Consider the following 21,036-nt stretch of genomic DNA (forward strand, 5'->3'; position numbering starts at 1 on the left):
CGTTCTCCATGGAAACATCACGGAAACTTCTGGACTCAATTTCCTTCCCCATGTGTGAATGTCACTGAAAATATCCAACTCCATTCTATCCCCATATAACTTCAGAAACTAAGCAAAATGAAGACTCAAAATTCATTTCAAATAATGAAATGAAGATATAATGTAGAATGGAATTGGGAAAATGTCTGGTTTAAATTCTGGAAAGTACCAGCTATACAATTCTGGATAAGTTGCTTAATCTTGCTTAGTCTAATTTGATGCCCATCTCACAGGATGTTATGATGATTTATTTAATATCTTTGTATAACATACAGTGTTATGTAATTTCTTCTTGTTTTTCTTGAGTAAATTCATATCCTTAAGCAACTCACTGTAAACAGTAGTTACTTACTTAAATTACTCTTACCTTCTGTTATCAGCTGAATTGTGTCCTACTCAAGTTAATATGTGGAAGTCTTAACCCCCAATACCTCGTAATATGGCTGTATTTGGAGATAAGGCCCTTAAATAGGTAATTGAGGTCAAATGAGGTCACATGGGTGGGCTCTAATCCAATATGACTGGTGCCCTTATAAAAAGAAAATATTAGGACACAGACATGCACAGAGAGAAGACCATGTGAAGACCAAAGGGAAACATGGCTTCTGCAAACCAAGAAGAGATACCTCAGAAGAAATCAATCCTGTTGACACCTTGTCTCAGATTTCTAGCCTCTAGACCTGTGAGTGAGTAAATTTCTGTTGTTTAACCTCTTCAGTCTCTGGTACTTTGTCATGGCAGCTCTAGGAAACTAATACAACTTTTTATGGCCTCCTTGTCTCAAGTTGAAAGTTCAATATTTGGCATCATAGCTAGGAAACAAAAATATCATCTAGATTCCTGTTGTAGTCTTTTTTCCCCATTCTCATTGCTAGTAATTTCCATATTTGGGTTTGTTTTCTGTATCTTGTAAACAGAGCGTTACGCTCATTTCTAGTCTTACTGCTAATATACAATAAATGTGCAGATACCGAATAGATTTTGGAGAAGCGCAACATATAGTTGGTACATGTGTGTATGTGTGTGTATTCATATAGTTTATACTTTTTCTCTATTTTCTTCCTTTGGTGTGAGCTAAGATTCTCTGCTTTTGTGACTAGTACTCCTGAATATTAATCCCTGAATTTAATTCACCAAAAATTGTCCAAAAAAATAATAATATGGGGAAAGAGAGAGTGATAGAGGGAGAAGAACAAACAATCAGGCAAGGGCAGTACTGTGAATTATTAGGTTCTTATTAATAAGATTATGTTAGTCTAGAGGAAATGACTGTAAATATCATCAGTGAGCCCAGTTGGTCTTTACTGACTGCTAGACACATCCCTGAGTTCTGTTCTTAGTCTCCAACTGTATGATTACTACTGTCTGGAAGTATTATTTGGACAACTAAAGTCACTTAATGGAAAAGGAATATGTCTTTAGAGAATCAACAGTAATTTTTCTATCTGATTAAAAAGCAATGTTGACTGTCTGGAAACCTCAGTCATATTTGTAAGCAGGAAAGCATTGGCTATTAAAAGTGGATGATGTAAAGAAATGAGCAGAAACTTTGGCAATAGGTATACCTGGATTTAATTCTCACTTCTACCACTTGGCAGCTCGATAGCCTTAGGCAAGTTTCATACCTCCCTGAAATTCACTTAATTCAGTCTGTAAAATGGCATAATAACTTATAGCATCCTTTTAGGAATTTTAAATCAGTTATTGAAATAAAAGTACACAATATATAGACAAGTATGGATTCCTCAATAGGTGTTTGACCTTTCATTTCTCCAGTATCCCACCCCCATCAAATAAAGAAAAATACTTTTTAAAATTTACGAATATTTCATTTTTCTAAAGTTAAAGCCATAAAAATAAAAATAATCAAATGGCCTACTATCATACCATTAGAAGAACAAAAAAATAGGTGTTCATGAGAGTTCTAAATTACAATACAAGTTTTCATTAGGCACCTGTTTATGTATGCTATTCTGCTCTTTGCAATAAATAATTAAATTTAAAAGACTTAATTCCTCACTTTTAAGACTTTATTAGTTTACAAATTACATATTGACCTATGCTAAATTTTATACCAACCCATGCTAATGAATTCAGTACAGAAAACAAAAAAAACACTGCAGTCAAGCAAACTACACACACACACACACATACACACACATATATATTACTTAAATGCATTTATATCCTACCGTGTCTCATAAAGCAGTGTGGTAACTCACCGGAATACAGACAATCAAATATAATGGCAAAAGCACTTAATATAAACAGGGCCAAGGAAACATAGACAGAAGATGAAGAAAAGATGAGGGAAATGTGAACAGGAGGAAGTGTAATTAATCGAGTTGTATGTTTTGACCTTAAGATTCTCTGTGTGGGGACTTTCCTGGTGGCACAGTGGTTGGGAATCTGCCTGCCAGTGCAGGGGACATGCATTTGAGCCCTGGTCCGGGAAGATCCCACATGCCACGGAGCAGCTAAGCCCATGTGCCACAACTACTGAGCCTGTGCTCTAGGGCCCATGAGCCACAACTACTGAAGCCTGCGTGCCACAACTACTGAAGCCCCAGCACCTAGAGCCCATGCTCCGCAACAAGAGAAGCCACAGCAATGAGGAGCCCGCACACCACAACGAAGAGTAGCCCCCGCTCACCCCAACTAGAGAAAGCCCGTGTGCAGCAACAAAGACTCAACACAGCCAAAAATAAATAATAAATAAATTTATTTTAAAAAAAAGATTCTCTGTGGATAAAACAACATGTAAATAATTGGTTACAAAGCCACATTATTTGAAGATGTCAGACTGCACATTACAGTCTGACACAAAGGGACAGTACAGGAAAACTATTCAAAGATAAAGATTTTTAAATCTTTAGAGCAAGTATAATGAGCTCGACACACATTTCAGCACTCCACATGTTAATCACATGTTCAAAGTATGTCTCAAAGTCATTGGAAATAGTTTCTGTCTCTGTCCCTGATATGTAAAACTGATCTGTGATGTGTAAAACTCAGGAGATATCGATATCCACTTTTTGGCAACTGAACAGGAAACAAAGTTGTTTTGCAGTGATAATAAAGAATGAAGTAAATGCAAAAGGATACAAAAGACAAAGTACTGAGGGAATGTATTAACAAAAGGGATCAAACTAAATTCTGGTGACCTGGGGCCTACGATTGTACACACTCCATGGAAATACCCCAGCCTAAATACTGGCATAGGAGGAAGGGTACTGCGAAGCCCATCACAGTATAATCCTTTTAAATGTCCCTTTCAAGGTTGGCTCCATTCAACACTGAGTATAGGAAATCTTCCCATCAGGCAGAAACGCTGGCTACCCAATGATTGACCAAGAAATTAACACACTAATGAATAAATGATGCTAATTTATTTCTATCCCTGACAACGGGAAACAGCATACACTCTGTGTCAATGGTATGTCCTCTTTCCCACTTTTCTAAATGGTAAAATATGTTTATCCCTTCATTGCTTTATATCATGTGTGGCAGGCATGATGGGAAATGGCTGCCAATGGTTCTGTTATTGATTTCTACCTTCATTTCACTGTGGCTAAAGAAGATACTTTGTATGATTTCAATTTCTTAAAAATGTATTGGTACTTGTATTGTGGCCTAACATATGGTCTTTCCTGGAGAATGTTCCATGTGTACTTGAGAAAAATGTGTATTCTGCTGTTGTTGAGTGGAGTGATCTATGTATGGCTGTTAGGTTTAGTTGGTTAAATGTGTTATTCAGTCCCCCTACCTCTCTACTGATCCTCTGTCTAGATGTGTTATCCATTATTGAAAGCAAGGTATTGATCTCCAACTATTATTTTAGAACTATATATTTCTTCCTTCAATTCTGTCATGTTTGCTTCACATATTTTGGGGTTGTTTGGTACATATATGTTTATAGTTGTTATATCTTCTTGATAGATTGAACTTGTTATCAACATATAGTGGCCTTCTTTTCCTCTTGTGATAGTTTTTGATTTACAGTTTATTTTGTGTGATATTAAAGTAGCCATCCCAGATCTATCTTCCTTCCTTCCTTCCTTCCTTCCTTTTTCTCTCTCTCTTTATTTTTTTTTTTTACTATTTGCATGGGATATTTTAGTCTATGCTTTAACTTTCAACCAACTTGTGTCTTTTGAAATCAAGTGAGTTTTTTGTGGACAGCATATACTTGGATTATGGTTGTTTTTAAACTCCATTCTGCCAATGTTTATATTTTTATTGGAGAGCTTAATCCACTTACTTTTTCAAAAATTACTGATGAGGAAGAACTTAATTCTGTCTGTTTCCTGCTTGTTTTCTGTATGTCTTATGAATTTTTTGTCCCTCATTTACTGCATTACTGACTTCTTCTGTGCTTAGCCGATTTTCTTTTAGTGAACTCTTGATTCCCTTTTCATTTCTTTTTGCATATAGTCTATTGATATTTTCTTTGTGGTTATCAAGAAGATTACATTTACCATTCTAAAGTTAAAACAATATAATTTGAATTGAAACCAACTTCAGTAGCACACAGAAACTCTGTTCCTCTACAGTTCCATTCCTCCTCTTTACATTATTGTTGTCACAAATTACACCTTTATACTTTGTGAGCCCAATAACATGGATTTATGATTATTTTATGCATTTGTTGTTTCAATCATGTAAGAAATAAAAAGTAGAGTTACAAGCCAATAACACAATACTGGCTTTAGTATTTGCCCATGGATTTATCTTTACTGGAGATTTCTATTTCTTTATACAGCTTCAAGTTGCTGTCTAGTGTCCTTTCATTTCAACCTGAAGGTTCAATTTAGCATTTCTCATAGGGCAGTGGTAGGAAGTTGTAAAGCAAACGCCCTCAGCCTTTGTTCATCTGGGAATGTGTTAATTTCTCCCTAAGTTTTGAAACCAGTTTGGCCAAATATAGAATTCTTGGTGGACAGTTTTTTCTTTCAGCGCTTTAAATATGTCTGGCCTCTTGCTTCTGTCATTTCAGATAGGAAATTAGCTATTAATCTTTTTGAGGATCCCTGCTTTGTAACAAATTTCTTTTTTCTTTCTCCTTTGGGAGAAAAGATTCTTTCTCTGTCTTTTGGCTTCTGAGAGTTTGATTATACTGTTTCTTGTTGTGGGGTTATTTGAGTTTCTCTTAGTCCTGAAATCAGCCAAAGATTTACAGCAACCAAACACATGCTGAACCAGGGAAGAGGCAATTTGAAAATGGCAGGAAAGCTCTGTGGCATTTTTACTTGCCCTTGCCCCATCCACTGTTAGTGTAGTGATGGTCTTAAAATGGTGGAGTCTTAATGCAGTGATAGTCTTAAAGTAGCAGCAGACCATTCCTAGTATGGGACCCTCAATCCTGCTTCAGGAGGGAGCAGAAGAGACTGTACACTCAGATTATTATGCGTATCTGTTCTAACCTGTCTGGGAGCTACCTGAAGGACTGACACAAGGTGCTTATCTCTGTCTTAGCTAACTTGGAACACAGTCTGGAAAAGCAGCGGTCATTGCTCAAAAAAAGTGCAAGGTGAACTAACAAAGCACAGAAGGCTGGGGCGGAAGACTGTGCATTGAAATACAATAGACCACATAAGATGCAGGAGCAAAAGTTGGGGGAGATTCTTTGGGAACTTAGAACATACAAAAAGTACACGTGTCCAGAGAAATTAAGAAAGCCACATGCATACTCAAGATAAGATGCATGTTCTGAAAACACCAAAGGAGTCTCTAAGTTTTTACCATGGGCTGAGCCCTGAACTCAATTCAGGTCAGCTAAATCTTGAAGGAGTGACCCAGCAATCTGCACACTGGGGAGAGGTGTGTGGTTTTGAGTGTGCATGTGGATGTGCTCGTGTATATTTGTTTTTGTTTGTTTTAGGTGGAGAAATCCAAGGAAATCTCTGTCAAAACATTAGCTAAACGTGAACTAAAGGAACAGAGACTTCAGTGCCTACATATGATAAGGAATACAGTCATTGCAAAAATAGTTTGGAAAGGTCCCTAAACAAACAGACTACTACAGCCTTCAACAATCAAAAGCCTGGAAAACCCTGGGAAAGTGGGAGAATTTGATTTCCATAGACACCACATTATAATATTTGAAAGCCAAATTTTCAACCAAAAATATCACAGGGTATACAAAGACATGGAAAGGTATGGTCCATTTAAGAAAACAAATTAATTGATGAAACCGTCCCTAAGGAAGCCCAGACTTTTCTCCATTGCATATTCTTGCCTCCTTTGTCATAGATTCATTGACCATAAGTGCATGGGTTTCTTTCTGGGCTCTCTATTCCGTTCCAGTGATCGATGTTTTTGTGCCAATACCATACTGTTTTGATTACTGTAGGTTTGTAGCACAGTCTGAAGCCAGGGAGCATGATTCCTCCAGTTGTGTTCTTTCTCAAGGTTGTTTTAGCTATTCAGGATCTTTTGTGTTTCCATACAAACTTTAAAATTATTTGTTCTGTGGAAAATGCCCTTGATATATTGATACAGACTGCATTGAATCCGTAGATTTCCTTGGGTATGATGGTCATTTTAACAATATTAATTCTTCCAATCCATGACCATGGTATACCTTTCCAGCTGTTTGTGTCATCTTTAATTTCTTTTATCAGTGTCATATAGTTTCCTGGGTACAGGTCTTTTACCTCCTTAGGCAGGTTTATTCTTAGGTATTTTATTCTTTTTTATGCAATTTTAAATGGTATTGTTTCTTAATTTCTCTTTCTGGTAGTTAACTGTTAGTGTATAGAAATACAATAGATTTCTATATATAAATTTTGTATCCTGCAAATTTACCAAGTTCATTTTTGAGCTCTAATAGTTTTTGTTGGTGCCTTTCAGATTTTCTATGTATCATGACATCTGCAAACAGTGACAGTTTTACTTTTTCCTTTCCATTTTGGACTCCTTTTATTTATTTGCTTTTTCGTGTCTGATTGCTGTGGCTAGGACTTCCAAAACTACGTTCAATAAAAGTGGTGAGAGTGGGCATCCTTGTCTTGTTCCTGATCTTAGGGGAAATGCTTTCAGCTTTTCACCATTGAGTATGTTAGTTATGGGCTTGTCATATATGGCCTTTATTATGTTGAGGTATGTTCCCTCTGTGCCCACTTTCTGGAGAGTTTTTACCATGAATGAATATTGAATTTTTTTCAAAAGCTTTTTCTGAATCTATTGAGATGATCATACAGTTTTTAGTCTTCAATTTGTTACTGTGATGATAAGAGACCTAAGACAGCTACAGAGGCTAATTGACCTTTCCTTCCCTGAATGGGTAGGTATCCTTGTTCTGCCTTCTAATTGAGTTAGTATCTGAGTAAAGAACTGCCAGGTGTCATTTAGTTCACAATACACTGCTGTGGCAATGTAGAAATGAATTTGCCTAAGTCATTTGGCTTTTCTAAATTATAGTAAATGAATATACTGAATGAATACTTCAACTTAAGGAAATGTTCTTAAAAATATATTAATGTAGGCACTTCAGTGGAGAATTGAAAACAAAACAAAAAAATCAGGTAAAAGGTTGAAATAAAAGTACACTCAGTTGTATCCAGTTTTCTCTTGTAAATCTCTCTTTTTAATTTGAGTGGACAGTCACTTGAGAATATCTGACTTGGGGCTAAGGAAACCTAAGCCTTCTTGGCCATACTGTATTCTCTTAGGTCATTTAATAAAGACACCAGTTGTGTTGCTGAAAAAATAGTGGGAAAAATCAATCCCTCACATCCAAAGGGCGGCTCTTGAAAATATGTGGATTGTTGTAGTTATTTTGCTCTTCTGGCCTCAGAAGTTCTAATCTTAACCTTAGCCCCTCATGGAGAGAGACATTTTAAACCAATTCCCACATTACTCATTATGTGACTGTTGAATAAGAGAAACCCAGCTCTTTTCTTGTGCTTTCAGCCAGTTATCTTCTTCAAAAATTTGTTTGGATTGTTATACCGTAATCTTGCCTGGCAAGGGACTTATGGGAAGGTTCTTATTGTTTGAAAGTTTGGTGCCAGTATCTGCAAAGAAAGAAGAAAGTAAAGAAGGAAGGTTGTGTTTATCAAACATCCCAGTAGTGAAGGTGTGTGAAATCAACTTTTGAAAAAGTTAATCTGTCAGAGTTTAGCCATATTATTACATTTTATTTTATTCATTGAAAATTAATTATCAATGAATCCTTTCTAGATTTTCTAGTTTCCCAAAGTTCCCTGTCTTCACAGTCTAAGAGGAAAAATGGTATTTTAAGTCACTGCTCTCCACCTTATATTATTTATAATCACTCCTTATGACCTCTTCCTTCAAAGAAACGTGATCCTGAGAAGTGTCCTTTGTTTGTCTTTGTGGAATAATGATGGGGATGCATCCTGGAGACCTGTGAGATGTTTAAATTGTGGCATAATAAAACTAGGATGGAGAGTGAGATGTTTAAATTGTGGCATAATAAAACTAGGATGGAGAGTTCTGGAAAGATGGCTGGTAGAGTGTGGCCAGATATGGGAGAAGAGAGATGTACAGAGAGAGGGAGAGGAAATTTTCAGAGGGAGAAAATTAAATAAATAATTAAATAAGTTTTGTTGTGTGGTGTGGGATGCAAGCCTTTCTCTCCCCCTTTCCTTCACAATCTCTTTGTTAAAGACTGTGTTTTTCATTATTTTTACTAAGATAGGATTTGCCGTTTTGTTTGAATACTGAGAATGGACCCATGGAAACAGTTACATTTGGGTTATCTCTGACTATATTTAATGAAGAACATAAATATTGGCCACACTATCTATGCACATGCTATCACCATGCCTTTTTTGTTCTCTGTTCATATATCTAAGTCCTCTTCTTTCTTTAAGGTCAATCTCAAATCTCATCTGAAAGGTACATTTATTAATAGATTCAACCCATAATGAACTTCTTTGTCCTCCTTAGGCTCTGATTATTTATAAAAACTCATTTTTGAACTTAGAAACTGGCCAATATGATATATTAGTTACTTCAACAACGTATGTTATATCCTCAACACAGTTATAAGCTTTTGTGGGGCTGGGATCATACATTCTGTAATTTTTCTCAGTACTTACATTTACTTTGATAAAAAGCGCATTCATTCATCTAAACATCATTTATTGAGTGTTAATTAAATATCTCAACTCAGTAAATATTGTTTCGATAAATGCATGCATGAATGAGGGAGTATGCAATAGGTAGCCTAATGTACCGCCCAATGTGAAAAAAACAAAAACATAAACACAAAATCAAGCCAAAAAGTGGACCAGGACTTTCTGTAAAATATCCTGCTTTTTGTTGGGTGATGCCATGAAAATCAAGATGCTCCTGAAAGGTCTTAATAGCTGACCAAGAATAGTAAACAATTGAAATTCTCTCAGGCTTATTCAACCCTATCACTGGACACATTTATACCTCTCAGGAATGTTATTAAAAGAAGAGATTAATAAAGCTTTTATAGATGAGTTGATAAATCTCTATTTAAATCTTCATTTCCTCCTAGGTTTTCTCTATTTTGGGTTTCCAAAAGATTTCAATAAACCACAGGATAATTAAAAATTAGACATTATCTTTCTTACCTTCACGTTTTTTGATGATAAACACCTTTTTATTGTCTCCATAGTGCTGCCCAATTTCCACCAGTACAGTTCTTAAGCGAATTTTGCTCTGGATGTTGGGATATAAGATGTAAATGAATTGTTTGTATATGTTTTAGAATTCTTCAAAAGGGCCTGGCCATGGAAATGCATTGAATATTACTTAAATAACTGAAGTAACTTCCTCAGAATTATTATTCTATTCTGGTTAGGATACTATCTGCTGTGGTTTGTTAAAATTTCCCTTTAGAGTGGTTTTAATTTTGTTTTTGGTAGGGTCCTAGGATTTATTGCCACACCCATCCTGCATCTGTTTTTCTTTGAACTATTCTCCTTGCAGTTTCTGATTCATACAGGGCCTTACAGGTTAGTGACAACCTGGCCATCACAACTCTGGGAAGGACAGGCCTACTTTTCAGAGGTGTTGATGTTTTCTGTACCTGAAGGTTTTCAAGAGATACCAATCTTCCTCACCACCTCCCTTGGCCCTCTTAATGGACTAAGCAGTTCCTCATGAAATTTCTGTAGGATATCTGTACCAACTCCTCAATATTGTTCCATCCTGAGTCTAAATTCCTGGCCTCAAGGTAATGTTAGATTTCTAGCTCCAGCCCCTATTTACATAAGGCCTATACTAAGGAACAGAACCCATAGACATCAGTCTGCTCTTATTTCTCTGGATTTAATTTCTCTGTTACTTTCTGAAACATGCAGTGTTCCTTTCTTTATTTTAATCTCAGCTATGTGCTTTTAATTTTTTCAAAATTGACCCAGAATTTACATGTGTCTCCAGTAAGAGTACATTAAATTGAGCTTAGTCTGCTATTCTACTGGCATATTTGAGATCCAGATAATTTGCTACTTAACTGGATTCAATTACCTATATATTTCAGGCATCTAAAACTCACCATGTTCTAAATTTCCCTCCTTATTGTTAGTAATTTTCTTGGGAATCTGAATGACGTTAAATGGAATAAAGTTAGTGAGTGGCCCAGGAATGCCTGAAAGTTTGTTTGTCAGAGTGGCCAGGGAAAGTTAAGCAAGGAAGAAAACCAAATGAAAAACAGAATCACATTATTATGGCTGAGTTTACTCCCAAGATTCCATGCAGAGCTCTCTGTAGAGCTGGGTTGGGTTATAACTTATGCCAGAGCTCTACGTGGGGCTGACACCATCTCATGCCAGGCTCTCAGTTCTGAGCTAACGTCCTCTCTGGTGCACTCTATGGAGTGGAAACTTTGGAGGAATGACCAATGTGTTCCACGGTGTAGGAAGAGGGAAATTGTGAACGTGACTTTCTAAATTGTGGAGGAAGTAACCACTGTAAATGTGCCTTGAACTATGTTGTTTAATTTGACCAGTCATATCAATGACTTTCCCCTTGAATGAAATGCTGCTACGTATATGAGCAGAAAAACAAAACTAGTATAAGGAATAGATAGCTAGAGGGAAGCAGCCGCATAGCACAGAGAGATCAGCTTGGTGCTTTGTGACCACCTAGAGGGGTGGGATAGGGAGGTTGGGAGGGAGGGAGATTCAAGAGGGAAGAGATATGGGGACATATGTATATGTATAACTGATTTACTTTGTTATAAAGCAGAAACTAACACACCATTGTAAAGCAATTCTACTTCAATAAAGATGTTTAAAAAAAAAACTGGTATAAGGAGATGGAGAGACTGGGAGTTTTATTTTCCCACCAATTAACTTTTCCGCTGACCATAACCTTCCCTTTGAGCCTCCTAGACCTTGGGGATGATCGCAACCCCTTGGGTTGGGTGATGGCAACCCCATCTTCACTAGAACCTCTATAGTTAACTTTGATTTTTCCCACTCCATCTATCTGTCCCATGTATGCAGTCAGACATCTGATCTTGGACTTTTACTGACAAAATATGCTTGAATATAACCATTTCTTTTCACTCCCACTGCTACTGCTATTGTCACTTCCTTAACTAGGGCTTTATCTTTAAGTTCTTTATATAAATATATAAATATCTATATATAAATAAAATATACAAATAAATAAAATATAATATTCTGATGATTTTAAAGTATTTTATTGATAAAGACTTTTCCTGATAAAGATACACAATGTCTTATATAAATATTTGTGTATTATCTGTTCTTTTCTTAGAATTTTAGTCATATGATTCTATCTCTTGGTATGTCTAGAACTTTTTGATTGAATGCTGGCTATTTTATTTGGCTTTTTTTTGTTTTTCTCAGTGGAGACGTTGTTTTGCTTCAAAATATTTTATTCTACCTGGAAGTAGCAAATCTTCAAATTACAATTTTTTAAATGCTTTCAAATATCAATACTATAGGTGTCACAAAATCTAGAAAAATGACATTTAAAAATTAACTACTGCCAGATGTGTCTCTATAAAACTTTTTCCCCACTCTTTTATCTATATATTCTTTAACTGCCTCCTTATATGACAGTTTATCTATTTTAGAAATAAAATTTTAAGAAATAAACTTTGTAGTTTATAGACATAGATTTCTTTTAACATGGTTGATTAGAATTTGCTTTTAGTTATTAATAGTTTAGAAAAGTTTATTTCAGCCTCACAATTTATTATTGATAATGTCACATTAATTTTCATTGTTAACTTTAAGAAAACCTCTATGGATTACTTCCTCATAAATATTTACTATTATAAATGCATTACTGATTTCAGTACTGCTATAGGTTTGTGCATAACAGGAATTCTGATAAAATACTCATTCACACCATTCCATTACACACATTATTGATGGAATATATTCTTTCTTTCTTTCTTTCTTTCTTTCTTTCTTTCTTTCTTTATTTTTGGCTGTGTTGGGTCTTTGTTGCTGTGCACAGGCTTTCTCTAGTTGCAGCAAGTGGGAGCTACTCTTTGTTGCGGTGCGCAGGCTTCTCATTGCGGTGGCTTCTCTTGTTGTAGAGCACAGGGTCTAGGCACGCAGGCTTCAGTAGTTGTGGCTCGCAGGCTCAGTAGGTGTGGCTCACGGGCTCTAGAGCACAGGCTCCGTAGTTGTGGCGCACGGGCTTAGTTGCTCCACGTCATGTGGGATCTTCCCGGACCAGGACTTGAACCCGTGTCCACTGCATTGACAGGTGGCTTCTTAACCACTGAGCCATCAGGGAAGCCCCTGGAGTATATTCTTGAGAGAAGAAACTTTCCGTTTTGACTAAGCATTGATGAGAACTGAATGTTTGACTTATCTTTCACATGCCTGATGATTGAAATAATTTTCCACAGAATAGCTTATGGTTTTATACTTTTCAGTTCTTTTTTTCTTCTTCAAATGCACATGCTTTGAGAGCTGTGAAGTGCAAGACATGGCTATATTGTAAGGTGGTTTTTGTCCTTATGCTTCTGTGTCTTGTGCTAGTTAAGTCAGTAGAGTAGTCAGTAGGAGTACTGGAAGTTATTCCTGTAATGGGATAGTATATAGTCAATTACATATGGTGGTGTCTGAAAATCACATAATAGCCTCACTTAAAACATCTCCTTAGGGCTTCTCTGGTGGCACAGTGTTTGAGAGTCTGCCTGCCGATGCAAGGGACACGGGTTCATGCCCCGGTCTGGGAGGATCCCACATGCCGTGGAGCGGCTAGGCCCATGAGCCATGGCCGCTGAGCCTGCGTGTCCAGAGCCTGTGCTCCGCAACGGGAGAGGCCACAACTGTGAGAGGCCTGCGGAACGCAAAATATATATATATATATATATCCTTAGCCAGATTTCAAAAAAGCCGGTGGCCATTCCAACCAATCATTCCAATATGATCCAACATAGCGGAATATGATAGAAGGAAAATTGGCAAAGAAAGAGATGCTGGTCTTCCCTGATGGAAGTTAAAATATCTCACTTTTGACAATTTTGCAAAAACCTATAATTACATGAACTAATTTCTAGGGTTCTTCGTAGGACCTAAAAAGGAACCCATAGAGTTGTGGAACAACAATAGAAGCTACTGTGATGAGAAGCCCAGGCACCGCAACAAAGAGTAGCCCCCGCTCGCCGCAACTAGAGAAAGCCTGCACACAACATTGAAGACCCAACATAGCCAAAATAAAAATAAATTTATTTTTAAAAAAGTAATACTCAGGTTTGAGGCATGAGAAATATGATGAGGAAAAATTAGCTAATGTTTTCAGAACTTTTTAAATATCAAACTCAGTCTCTAAGATTTTAACATTATATAAAATATTGGTTACTTATTAGTGGTTTGGGAAGGCCAATTTAAAATTTTCTGATCTTACCGTATTGAAATTCATGGCCCTAATGTTTTCCTCATTGACTATATGAATGATTAAGAAAAGTCAATCATGTATTTCATTTCCAACTGGACAGAAAACAAAATTTTAAAAAGTGGACTACTGACTTGATTTCTTCTAAGGCAAATGTATAGGTAATTTTTATTCCCTGAGTAGGAGAAAAATGGTGGAAGAGGGCAGGGTTAAGAATTAAGATTTCAAGACCGTGAGAGGTAGATGGCCAACCAGAGTTCCTAAGGTTCGGTGCCTGTAACTGTTGCCGCCGCTTAAGCCTGCCAAAGCAGTGGTATGGCTGCTGCCCTCGTATTTGCTACCTCTAGAAACATTCTTGCCAGTAGTGGCGGCAGCAGGACTCAATTACCCCCTTTTCGCACTCTCTCCAGAAGCTCCAGATGGCGTCTTCTGTGCTGACAGCACAGAACCAACGAAACATATGCTTTCCTTCCAAGGGTTAGCTGAGTTGGCACATCGAGAATATCAGGCAGGAGATTTTGAGGCAGCTGAGAGACACTGCATGCAGCTCTGGAGACAAGAGGCAGACAACACTGGTGTACTTTTATTACTTTCATCTCTACACTTCCAGTGTCAAAGGCTGGACAGATCTGCCCACTTTAGTACTCTGGCAATTAAACAGAACCCTATTCTGGCAGAAGCCTATTCGAATTTGGGGAATGTGTACAAGGAAACAGGGCAGTTGCAGGAAGCAATTGAGCATTACCGGCATGCATTGCGTCTCAAACCAGATTTCATCGATGGTTATATTAACCTGGCAGCTGCTTTGGTGGCAGCAGGCGACATGGAAGGGGCAGTACAAGCTTACGTCTCTGCTCTTCAGTACAATCCTGATTTGTACCGTGTTCGCAGTGACTTGGGGAACCTGCTCAAAGCCCTGGGTGGCTTGGAAGAAGCCAAGGCATGTTATTTGAAAGCAATTGAGATGCAACCGAACTTTGTGGTAGCTTGGAGTAATCTTGGCTGTGTTTTCAATGCACAAGGGGAGATTTGGCTTGCAATTCATCACTTTGAAAAGGCTGTCACCCTTGACCCCAATTTTCTGGATGCTTATATCAATTTAGGAAATGTCTTGAAAGAGGCACGGATTTGTGACAGAGCTGTGGCAGCTTACCTTTGTGCACTAAGCTTGAGTCCAAATCATGCAGTGGTACATGCCAACCTGGCTTGTGTATACTATGAGCAAGGCCTGATAGATCTGGCAATAGACACCTACAGGCGAGCTATTGAATTGCAACCACATTTCCCTGATGTTTACTGCAACCTAGCCAACGCTCTCAAAGAGAAGGGCAGTGTTGCCGAAGCAGAAGCTTGTTATAATACAGCTCTCCGGCTGTGTCCCACCCATGCAGACTCTCTGAATAACCTAGCCAATATCGAACGAGAACAGGGAAACATTGAAGAGGCAGTTCGCTTGTATCGTAAAGCATTAGAAGTCTTCCCAGAGTTTGCTGCTGCCCATTCAAATTTAGCAAGTGTATTGCAGCAGCAGGGAAAACTGCAGGAAGCTCTGATGCATTATAAGGAGGCTATTCGAATCAGTCCTACCTTTGCTGATGCCTACTGTAACATGGGAAACACTCTAAAGGAGATGCAGGATGTTCAGGGAGGCTTGCAGTGTTATACTCGTGCCATTCAGATTAACCCTGCATTTGCGGATACCCACAGCAATCTGGCTTCCACTCACAAGGATTCAGGGAATATTCCAGAAGCAATTGCTTCTTATCGCACTGCTCTGAAGCTTAAACCTGATTTTCCTGACGCTTATTGTCATTTGGCTCATTGCCTGCAGATTGTCTCTGATTGGACAGACCATGATGAGCAAATGAAGAAGTTGGTCAGCATTGTGGCTGACCAGTTGGAGAAGAATAGGTTGCCTTCTGTGCAGCCTCATCATAGTATGCTGTATCCTCTTTCTCATGGCGTCAGGAAGGCTATTGCTGAGAAGCATGGGAACCTCTGCTTGGATAACATAAATGTCCTTCATAAACCACCGTATGAACATCCAAAAGACTTGAAGCTCAGTGATGGTCGACTGCGTGTAGGATACGTGAGTTCTGACTTTGGGAATCATCCTACTTCTCATCTTATGCAGTCTATTCCAGGCATGCACAATCCTGATAAATTTGAGGTATTCTATTATGCCCTGAGCCCAGATGATGGCACAAACTTCCGAGCGAAGGTGATGGCAGAAGCCCATCATTTCATTGATCTTTCTCAGATTCCATGCAATGGGAAAGCAGCTGATTGCATCCATCAAGATGGTATACACATCCTTGTAAATATGAATGGTTATACCAGGGGTGCTCAAAATGAACTCTTTGCTCTCAGGCCAGCTCCTATTCAGGCAATGTGGCTGGGGTACCCTGGGACTAGTGGCACGCTTTTCATGGATTATATCATCACTGATCAGGAAACTTCACCTGCTGAAGTTGCTGAGCAGTATTCTGAGAAACTGGCTTATATGCCCCATACTTTCTTTATTGGTGATCATGCTAATATGTTCCCTCACCTGAAGAAAAAAGCAGTCATCGATTTTAAGTCCAATGGGCACATTTATGACAATCGGATTGTGCTGAATGACATCGACCTCAAAGCATTTCTTGATAGTCTACCAGATGTGAAAATTGTCAAGATGAAATGTCCTGATGGAGGACACAACACCGACAGCAGTAATACAGCTCTTAATATGCCTGTCATTCCAATGAATACTATTGCAGAAGGAGTTATTGAAATGATTAACAGAGGACAAATTCAGATAGCAATTAATGGATTCAGTATTAGCAATGGGCTGGCAACTACCTTGATCAACAATAAGGCTGCCACTGGAGAGGAGGTTCCCCGTACCACTATTGTAACCACACGTTCTCAGTACAGGTTACCGGAAGATGCCATTGTGTACTGTAACTTTAATCAGTTATATAAAATTGACCCATCTACTTTGCAGATGTGGGCAAATATTCTGAAGGGTGTTCCCAATAGTGTACTGTGTCTGTTGCGTTTTCCAGCAGTAGGAGAACCTAATATTCAACAGTATGCACAAAATATGGGCCTTCCCCAGAACCGTATCATTTTTTCACCTGTTGCTCTTAAAGAGGAACATGTTCGGAGAGGTCAGCTGTCTGATGTCTGCTTGGACACTCCACTCTGTAATGGACACACCACAGGGATGGATGTCCTTTGGGCAGGGACACCCATGGTGACTATGCCAGGAGAGACTCTTGCTTCCTGAGTTGCAGCTTCCCAGCTCACTTGTTTAGGCTGTCTTGAGCTTATTGCTAAAAACAGACAAGAATTTGAAGATGTAGCTGTGAAACTGCGAACTGATCGAGAATACCTGAAGAAAATTCGTGGCAAAGTCTGGAAGCAGAGAACATCCAGCCCTCTGTTCAACACCAGACAATACACAATGGAACTAGAGAGGCTCTATCTACAGATGTGGGAACATTACGCAGCTGGCAACAAACCTGATCACATGATTAAGCCTGTTGAAGTCACTGAGTCGGCCTAAATAATGACTGTGTGCACGAGAGAATTACCCCTGTACCTGAGCCTCAACCCTCTGGGGGAAAGGGAATTACTTTCTCCTTATCTGTACAATACCATGTTGAAGATGGATGACAATGATAAGAAATAGCATAGCCAGACTTGCTTCCTGCATGATCACGATAGGGAGAGACACAAGAGATGGGAAACTGCTGTTCCACAAGGAGCCTCCATAGAATTTTGCAGCAGCCAGGTGTCTGGAAGGTCTGGAAGGTAAGTCTGGAAGATCTGATCTCCCTTGGTCTTCCATGGGATGGATGGTTAGTGTGGAAGGGAGATAGAGATTGCCTAGCCATTTTGTGATTATCATGGATTGATTGAGTCTTCTGAATAATTTTTTTTCTTTATATTTTGGGTATTGGAGCTTTTAAAAATGTTTGGTTTCAGGTATTTTTATTCATGTGAAGTGTATATGATTCTCTTGAGATAAGGTTTTAAGCTAAAATATTCCTTGTTTTAGTTTCTGAACCCTACAGATAAATGGGGACTTTGCTGGTGTAGTCTTTTTATAGGTTTTATAAACCACTTGAGCCTATATCACTCATTTTAGTGTCTGCTATAATGTTTGGGACTATCAGTGCTTTGTTGGTTTATAGATGATGGCTTAACTTCTTTTTCTGGTCCGTTTCCTTCTTCCCTTGCCCCCACTTTAAAAATTCTCCTGTAACTTGGCTAACAAAAAACCAACTCTGATTCAAAACCTCCCAGAGTGTTTCTCTTAAACACATCATCTGGTGCCAAATGAAGATTCTTAGGAGTGATTATTAATTATGAAGGGCACAGTTGTGGTACTGTCACAGATGATAATAATAATGGATTTTTGGCCTAGAGTTTTGACCTGTTTCACCAGTGTTTTACCGTTGACTGCCCCTCTATGCTGCTTCCAAAAGTGATAGTGTGTGATAAGATTTTTACTTTCATTTCTAAAGTTTGCTTTTTTTAAAGTGAGTCCTGTTCTTCCTTTTTCTTTCAGCAGAAATGAAATCCCAGGTATGTATAAGTATTCAAATATTTGATCAGTAAGTCACAGTTATCTCCAGTACATTAAATAACTTTCATCAAAAAACGTTATAGGTAAAAAGCTCTGAAGGACCAGCTATGTATATGATAATTATGTTTCAGATATTCTAGGGTATTATATATTATAACTTGTCTTCTGGACGTGGTCTTGAAGTCTTTATGGATTCAGCCTCAGTAGTAGTGAACTGCACTGCTACTTGGTTTGGAGTACAAATTAGACTTTAGCCCTTCTGGAAGTTGAGTTTTTGGTATTGAAAACCATAGGAAAGAAATTATTGTATTTCCACAAAGGATCGAGGGCTTGAGGCTTAAACAAGCCAACATATGTGTGGGAAGCAGTCAGCCTTGAGAGCAGGCTACGGACATGCCAGGCATGCCGCCGCTTGCTGCTCGAAGGGACTGTCCCTACTTGTTCTCCTCCTTGTTCCATTCCATGGGAGATAAATCACCAGGGCCCAGAAATCAGAAAGAATGTAAAATGAGACAAGCAAAGCTGTCTCCCCCTTGCACGTGCAGGTTATTTTTGATGATTCTGGCTTTATGGGTTTTCTTCCAGGGAAGTTAACCGTGAGCCGAGACAGTCTTTACATAATGTAAACCACCGTCTGGCAACCTTCCCTTTTCTAGTCTATATAATCTGCAACTGTAGCGCAATAAAATTTACCTTGCAACCATCAGTTGTCTTGGTCCTTCTGACCCCAATCGTCGGTGCTACTTCAGTTCCTTACCCCATCCCTTCTGGCCCTGGGCGGTGAAATCCTCTTTCTCCGGCTGGTCCGCGGCAAGTGGCGCCCGAACAGGGACCTGAAGCGTGAAGGCAATTAAAAGAAAAAGGAAATGCAGGTAAGAGAACCCTTATGCAAAATTTGTGTGGCCGCGAGTAAAAGTGAAACTAATAGAGGCATAAGGCAATAGTCAGAAGTAAAATAAGATGGGGCAAAATGGCTCAAAGGAGCGTGAATTATTTGCTCAGGTTTTACTTTCGATGCTTAAAGCTCGGGGTAATAAAGTTTCTACCTCACAGCTGACTGAGTTTTTGCAGCATATCCGTGATGTATCTCCCTGGTTTCCCAATGGCGGCTCTCTTGACATAGAAATCTGGCAGAAAGTTGGAGATTTAAAAAATTATTATGAGTCTCGAGGGCCTACTCATACTCCTGTTGTTACATTTCGTTTGTGGAATCTGATAAAAGATAGTGTTGATTTGAATGTAAAGTCAGAAAAACATAAGCCTCTGACAGAAGAAAAGACTGTATTATCAGCTACTGCTTTGCCACTTCATAAGCTGAAAGAGCTAATTAATTTAAATATTTCAGATGAGCGGCATGTGGGATCTTCCCAGACCGGGGCACGAACCCGTGTCCCCTGCATCGGCAGGCGGACTCTCAACCACTGCACCACCAGGGAAGCCTGAAAAGGAACATTTTGACTTAACAGATGAGGCTTTTAAACATAAAAGAGAGAAATATCCTGAGGATGGTTTTCTAATGGCTATGATAGATAAGTCAGTGAAAAAGCTTCAAATTAGTAAGGACTGTCTTCCTCAAAAATCTACATCTGTAAAAATGCTCAGTCCCTTGCAGCGTGCTGTACAAGGAGCAATAAAACGAGGAGAAGATCCTATTTTCTGTTGTCCTGTCATAGAAAGACCTGATCCTAATAATCCTCAACAAGCTATTAGGGAGCATCGGGCTCTTCCTTTTAAAGTTTTGAAAGATTTAAAATCTGCCTGTGCTCAATATGGGCCCACTGCCCCTTTTACTACTGCTATGGTTGACAGGAGAAGCTATTGCAGGAGAAGCTCTTCCCTCCGCTGATTGGAAATCTATAGCACGAGTTTGTTTAAATGGTGGAGATTATTTAATATGGAAGTTTGATTTTTATGAACGGGCTGTTGAACAAGCAGAAAAGAATGCGGCCCATAATTTTCCAGTTGATTATAATATGCTGATTGGGGAAGGACAATGTATTTCTTTACAAGATCAGTTAACTTATCCCTTTGTTGCTTATCCTCAAATACATCATTTAGCATTAGAAGCCTGGAGGAAATTACCTTATACACACACAACTGAGGATCTTTCAAAAATTAGACAGGGACCTAATGAACCATATGCTGATTTTGTAGATAGATTGTTACAGGCGGTGGGGAGACTCATTGTGGATGGACTCACTGGTACAATTGTAGTTAAGCAACTAACTTTTGCAAACGCTAATAATGCATGTCAGGCTGCGATTCGACCTTGGAGAAAACGGGTAACATTGGAGGATAATATTCGCCTTTGTGCAGACATTGGGCCTGCTTATATACAGGGTGCTGCTATGGTTGCAGCATTAACTAAAGTGTGGTTTAAAAACAATCAAAAGAAAACAAAGACTTGTTTTAAATGCAGAAAGGCAGGTCATTTTGCTAGAGAATGTAGATCTTTTAATTCTAAACCAAGTCCTTCCTTCCCTACTCAAAAACCTCCAGATGGTCAGAAAATCCCTGGTTTATGCCCTAGATGCAATAGGGGAAAGCATTGGGCACGAGATTGTCGCTCAGTGGCCAACAAGGATGGGACA

The 21,036-nt window shown here is 38.6% G+C and overlaps 1 pseudogene across 1 annotated transcript in view; it reads left to right on the plus strand.

The window, feature by feature from the left end:
- The window catches only part of LOC111171088 (UDP-N-acetylglucosamine--peptide N-acetylglucosaminyltransferase 110 kDa subunit pseudogene), a 40,882-nt pseudogene that overhangs the window by 9,491 nt on the left and 10,355 nt on the right, over window positions 1–21,036 (plus strand). Inside the window, exon 2 of the transcript XR_016388673.1 lies at window positions 1–21,036. This exon is cut by the window's right edge and continues 10,355 nt beyond it. The product of XR_016388673.1 is annotated as a UDP-N-acetylglucosamine--peptide N-acetylglucosaminyltransferase 110 kDa subunit pseudogene (transcript).

This window comes from Delphinapterus leucas, chromosome 18 (assembly GCF_059928025.1).
Source record: "Delphinapterus leucas isolate spDelLeu-1000000601 "Yukka" chromosome 18, BTC_Dleu_Yukka2, whole genome shotgun sequence".
NCBI lineage: Eukaryota > Metazoa > Chordata > Mammalia > Artiodactyla > Monodontidae > Delphinapterus > Delphinapterus leucas.